Source organism: Schistocerca cancellata, unplaced genomic scaffold, assembly GCF_023864275.1.
Source record: "Schistocerca cancellata isolate TAMUIC-IGC-003103 unplaced genomic scaffold, iqSchCanc2.1 HiC_scaffold_1150, whole genome shotgun sequence".
NCBI classification, from domain to species: domain Eukaryota; kingdom Metazoa; phylum Arthropoda; class Insecta; order Orthoptera; family Acrididae; genus Schistocerca; species Schistocerca cancellata.
This window is the reverse complement of record NW_026047149.1, coordinates 705,258-711,773: the sequence shown is the minus strand read 5'-3', so window position 1 is coordinate 711,773 and position 6,516 is coordinate 705,258.

Sequence of the window (6,516 nt, the reverse complement as noted above, 5' to 3'; positions counted from 1 at the left end):
TATATTATACTATCCCCACACAGTGTACTAACATTACAAGGCGTTCTCTCCTCTTGGGGTGTGCCTCCCTTATAAAATGTCCTCTCATTCCAACATGTGCTCTCCCTTTAAGATGTGCAGACTGCCTAAAGTGAGCTGACCTCTGCATATCTGCCATCTTCTTAATGCTTGATGTACTCAGCAGGTGTGCAATTTTATTGGTGTCTTGTGTTCTGAAGGTGTCTTTGCAGGGCGAACTGTCTTCGCATGGCATGCTAACTTCACAGGTGTGCTGTCTTCACTAGGTGTGCAGTGCTTGCAAGGTGTGATGTCCCTGCATGGTGTGCCATTCTCACATGGTGTGCCATTCTCACATGGTGTGCCATTCTCACATGGTGTGCCATCCTCACATGGTGTGCCATCCTCGAATGGTGTGCCAACCTCGAATGGTGTGCCAACCTCACATGGTGTGCCATCCACGCTTGGTGTGCCATCCTTGCAAGGTGTGCCATCCCCACAAGATGTGCCTTCCTCACAAAGGGTGCCATCCTCACAAGGTGTGCTGTCCTCGCAAGGTGTGCTGTCCTCGCAAGGTGTGCCGTCCTCGCAAGGTGTGCCGTCCTCGCAAGGTGTGCCATCCTTGCAAGGTGTGCTGTCCTCACAAGGTGTGCTGTCCTCACAAGGTGTGCTGTCCTCACAAGGTGTGCTGTCCTCACAAGGTGTGCTGTCCTCGCAAGGTGTCCTGTCCTCGCAAGGTGTGCCGTCCTCGCAAGCAGTGCTGTCCTCTCAGGGAGTGCCATCCTTGCAAGGAGTGCCAACATTGCTAGCTGTGCTGTACGCACATACAATGCATGACAAGCCCCCCTTGCAGAGCAAGCTAAGCTCACATTGTGTGGTTCTACCATCCCAAGATGTTCTGACCTCACATAATGCGCTGTCCTCAGTAGGGATGCTGCCCTCAAATAAAGTGGTGCCCACACTTCACGTTCTGTCCTTCAATAGAGTCACTTCCTAATAATATGTGCCATCTAAGATCAGTGTAGCCTCTCACAATCTGTACTGTCTTTCGAATGTGTGTTGCCCCTGGTAGATGTGCTTTCCTTTCATGGTGAGCTGTGAGCTGCGCTGACAAGAGCGACTGATATCAGAACGTATGCTCCTCTACCTGTAGCAACATGTCTCTTTCTTAAATTATCTTAATCACAACCTGGGATTATTACATTAAAAGAGCTATCCCACTAGGTGTACTGACTACATGTCATGATGCTTGGACATGGTTCGCAGTCCTTACGTCCACAAAGATCTTCTCACTTATTAGGAGTGACGAAATCAGACTACGCAGTATTAACAGTGTGTGAAGACTTCGCAAGGTGTGCAGCCTTTTTAAGGAGTGCGGCCTTTTTAAGGAGTGCAGCCCTTGCAAAGGGTGAGACTTTCAATGACTGGAGCCTTCACAATAAGTGCAGCCTCCACATGGAGTGAGTGCAGCCTCCACATGGAGTGCAGTCTCTGCATGGATTGCACCCTGCACTGGGAGTACACCTTCCGCAGGGAGTGAAGCCTCCACACGGAGTACACCCTTCGCACAGAGTGCAGTCTTTGCATGCAGTGCAGCCTTCGCATGGAAGGCAGCCTACGCATGGAGTGCAGCCTTCGCATGGAGTGCAGCCTTCGCATGGAGTGCTGCCTTCGCAAGGAGTGCAGCCTTCGCATGGAGTGCAGCCTTCACATGATAGTGCAGCCTACGCATGGAGTGCAGCCTTCGCAAGGAGTGCTGCCATCGCATGGAGTGCTGAATTCGCACGGAGTGCTGCCTTTGCACGGAGTGCTGCCTTTGCACGGAGTGCTGCCTTTGCACGGAGTGCTGCCTTCCCAAGGGGTGCTGCCGTCGCAAGGAGTGCTGCCTTCGCAAGGAGTGCTGCCTTCGCAAGGAGTGCTGCCTTCGTAAGGAGTGCTGCCTTCGCAAGGAGTGCTGCCTTCGCAAGGAGAGCTGCCTTCACAAGGAGTGCTGCCATCGCAAGGAGTGCTGCCTTCGCAAGGAGTGCTGCCTTCGCAAGGAGTGCTGCCTTCGCAAGGAGTGCTGACTTCGCAAGGAGTGCTGCCTTCGCAAGGTGTGCTGCCTTCGCAAGGTGTGCTGCCTTCGCAAGGTGTGCTGCCTTCGCAAGGAGTGCTGCCTTTGCAAGGAGTGCTGCCTTTGCAAGGTGTGCTGCATTCGCACGGAAAGCATCCTTCGCAAGGAGTGCTGCCTTTGCACGGAGTGCTGCCTTCGCACGGAGTGCAGCCTTCGCACGTAGTGCTGACTTTGCATGGAGTGCTGCCTTTCTACAGATTGCTGCCTTCGCAAGGAGTGCTGCCTTCGCAAAGAGTGCTGACTTCGCAAGGTATGATGCCTTCGCAAGGAGTGCTGCCTTCGCAAGGAGTGCTGCCTTCGCAAGGAGTGCTGCCTTTGCATGGAGTGCTGCCTAAGCAAGGAGTGCTGTCTTCGCACAGAGTGCGCCTTCTCACGAAGTGCTGCCTTCACAGGGAGTGCTGCCTTCGCAAGGAGTGCTGCCTCCGCAAGGAGTGCTGCCTTCGCAAGGAGTGCTGCCTTCACACAGAGTGCTGCCTTCGCAAGGAGTGCTGCCTTCACACAGAGTGCTGCCTTCGCACGGAGTGCTGGTTCGCACAGAGTGCAGCCTTCGCATGGAGTGCTGATTTCGCAGGGAGTGCTGCCTTCGCAAGGAGTGCTGCCTTTGCATGGAGTGCAGCCGTCACACGTAGTGCTGCCTTCGTACTGAGGCCTGCCTTTGCACTGAGTGCTGCTTTCGCACGGAGTGCTGCCTTTGCATGGAGTGCAGCCTTCGCACATAGTGCTGCCTTCACACGGAGTGCTTCCTTTGACACAGTGCTGCCTTCGCAAGGAGGGCTGCCTTCGCAAAGAGTGCTGCCTTCGCAAGGAGTGCTGCCTTTGCACAGAGTACTGCCTTTGCAGGGAGTGCTGCCTTTGCACAGAGTGCTGCCTCCGCAAGGACTGCTGCCTTTGCATGGAATGTTGCCTTTGCATGGACTGTTGCCTTTGCAAGGAGTGCTGCCTTCGCAAGGAGTAATGCCTTCGCTAGGAGTGCTGCCTTCGCAAGGAGTGCTGCCTTCGCAAGGAGTGCTGCCTTCGCAAGGAGTGCTGCCTTCGCTAGGAGTGCTGCCTTCGCTAGGAGTGCTGCCTTCGCTCGGAGTGCTGCCTTCGCAGGGAGTGCTGCCTACGCAAGGAGTGCTGCCTTCGCAAGGAGTGCTGCCTTCGCAAGGAGTGCTGCCCTCGCAAGGAGTGCTGCCTTCGCAAGGAGTGCTGCCTTCGCAAGGAGTGCTGCCTTCGCAAGGAGTGCTGCCTTCGCAAGGAGTGCTGCCTTCGCAAGGAGTGCTGCCTTCGCAAGGAGTGCTGCCTTCGCAAGGAGTGCTGCCTTCCAAGGAGTCCTGCCTTCGCTAGAAGTGCTGCCTTCGCACGGAGGGCTGCCTTCGCAAGGTGTGCTCCCTTCGCAGGGAGTGCTGCCTTCGCAAGGGGTAATGCCTTCGCAAGTACTGCTGCCTTTGCAAGGGAGTACTGCCTTTGCAACGAGTGCTGCCTTCCAATGAGTGCTGCCTTCGCAAGGAGTACTGCCTTCGCACGGAGTGCAGCCTTCGCATGGAGTGCTGCTTTTGCTCAGAGTGCTGCCTTCGCAAAGAGTGCAGCCTTCGCAAGGAAGGCTGCCTTCGCATGTAGTTCTGCCTTCGCAAGGAGTGCTGCCTTTGCACAGAGTGCTGCCTTTGCAGGGAGTGCTGCCTTTGCACACAGAATGCTGCCTCCGCAAAGAGTGCTGCTTTTGCATGGACTGTTACCTTAGCAATAGTGCTGCCTTTGCAAGGAGTGCTGCCTTCGCTAGGAGTGCTGCCTTCGCTAGGAGTGCTGCCTTCGAAAGGAGTGCTGCCTTCGCAAGGAGTGCTGCCTTTGCCAGGAGCGCTGCCATCGCAAGGAGTGCTGCCTTTGCATGGAGTGCTGCCTAATCAAGGAGTGCTGTCTTCGCACAGAGTGCGCCTTCTCACGAAGTGCTGCCTTCACAGGGAGTGCTGCCTCCGCAAGGACTGCTGCCTTTGCATGGACTGTTGCCTTTGCATGGACTGTTGCCTTTGCAAGGAGTGCTGCCTTCGCAAGGAGTAATGCCTTCGCTAGGAGTGCTGCCTTCGCAAGGAGTGCTGCCTTCGCAAGGAGTGCTGCCTTCGCAAGGAGAGCTGCCTTCGCTAGGAGTGCTGCCTTCGCTAGGAGTGCTGCCTTCGCAAGGAGTGCTGCCTTCGCTCGGAGTGCTGCCTTCGCAGGGAGTGCTGCCTACGCAGGGGGTGCTGCCTTCGCAAGGAGAGCTGCCTTCGCAAGGAGTGCTGCCTTCGCAAGGAGTGCTGCCTTCGCAAGGAGTGCTGCCTTCGCAAGGAGTGCTGCCTTCGCAAGGAGTGCTGCCTTCGCAAGGAGTGCTGCCTTCGCAAGGAGTGCTGCCTTCCAAGAAGTCCTGCCTTCGCTAGAAGTGCTGCCTTCGCACGGAGGGCTGCCTTCGCAAGGGGTAATGCCTTCGCAAGTACTGCTGCCTTTGCAGAGAGTACTGCCTTTGCAACGAGTGCAGCCTTCCAATGAGTGCTGCCTTCGCAAGGAAAGCTGCCTTCGCACGGAGTGCAGCCTTCGCATGGAGTGCTGCTTTTGCTCAGAGTGCTGCCTTCGCAAAGAGTGCAGCCTTCGCAAGGAGTGCTGCCTTCGCAAGGAGTTCTGCCTTCGCAAGGAGTGCTGCCTTTGCACAGAGTGCTGCCTTTGCAGGGAGTGCTGCCTTTGCACACAGAATGCTGCCTCCGCAAAGAGTGCTGCTTTTGCATGGACTGTTACCTTCGCAAGGAGTGCTGCCTTTGCAAGGAGTGCTGCCTTCGCTAGGAGTGCTGCCTTCGCTAGGAGTGCTGCCTTCGAAAGGAGTGCTGCCTTCGCAAGGAGTGCTGCCTTTGCAAGGAGCGCTGCCATCGCAAGGAGTGCTGCCTTCGCAAAGAGGGCTGCCTTCGCAGGGAGTGCTGCCTTCGCAAGGGGTAATGCCTTCGCAAGTAGTTCTGCTTTCGCAGGGAGTACTGCCTTTGCAAGGAGTGCTGCCTTCCAAGGAGTGCTGCCTTCGCAAGGAGTGCTCCCTTGGCAAAGAGTGCTGCCTTCGCAAGGAGTGCTGCCTTCGCAATGAGGGCTGCCTTCGCTAGGAGTGCTGCCTTCGCTAAGAGTGCTGCCTTCGCTAGGAGTGCTGCCTTCGCTAGGAGTGCTGCCTTCGCAAGGAGTGCTGCCTTCGCAAGGAGTACTGCCTTTGCACAGAGTGCAGCCTTCGCACATAGTGCTGCCTTCACACGGAGTGCTTCCTTTGACAGAGTGCTGCCTTCGCAAGGAGTGCTGCCTTCGCAAGGAGTGCTGCCTTCGCAAGGAGTGTTGCCTTCGCAAGGAGTGCAGCCTTTGCAAGGAGTGCAGCCTTTGCAAGGAGTGCAGCCTTCGCAAGGAGTGCTGCCTTCGCAAGGAGTGCTGCCTTCGCAAGGAGTGCTGCCTTAGGACGGAGTGCTGCCTTCGCTAGGAGTGCTGAATTCGTACGGAGTGCAGCCTTCGCAAGGACTGCTGCCTTTGCAAGGAGTGCTGCCTTCGCAAGGAGTGCTGCTTTCGCACAGAGTGCAGCCTTCGCACATAGTGCTACCTTCACACAGAGTGCTGCCTTCTCAAGGAGGGCTGCCTTCGCAGGGACTGCTGCCTACGCAGGGAGTGCTGCCTTCGCAAGGAGTGCTGCCTTCGCAAGGAGTGCTGCCTTCGCAAGGAGTGCTCCCTTCTCACGGAGTGCAGCCTTCGCACATAGTGCTGCCTTCACAACGAGTGCTTCCTTTGACAGAGTGCTGCCTTCGCAAGGAGGGCTGACTTTGCACAGATTGCTGCCTTCGCACGGAGTGCAGCCTACGCACAGTGTGCTGCCTTCGCAAGAAGTGCTGCCTTCGCAGGGACTGCTGCCTTCGCATGTGGTGGCGCCTTCGCAAGGAGTGCTGCCTTCGCAGGGAGTGCTGCCTTTGCGAGGAGTGTTGCCTTTGCAAGGAGTGCTGCGTTCACAAGGAGTGCTGCCTTCGCAAGGAGTGCTGCCTTCGCAAGGAGTGTTGCCTTCGCAAGTAGTACTGCCTTTGCAAGGAGTGCTGCCTTCGCAAGGAGTGCTGCCTTCCAAGGAGTGCTGCCTTCGCTAGAAGTGCTGCCTTCGCACGGAGGGCTGCCTTTGCAAGGAGGGCTCCCTTCACATGGAGTGCTGCCTTCGCAAGGGGTAATGCCTTCGCAAGTACTGCTGCCTTCACAGGGAGTACTGCCTTAGCAACGAGTGCTGCCTTCCAATCAGTGCTGCCTTTGCAAGGAGTGCTCCCTTCGCACAGAGTGCAGCCTTCAAATGGAGTGCTGCTTTTGCTCAGAGTGCTGCCTTCGCAAGGAGTGGAGCCTTCGCAAGGAGTGCTGCCTTCGCAAGGAGTGCTGCCTTTGCTAGGAGTGCTGCCTTCGCAGGGAGAGCT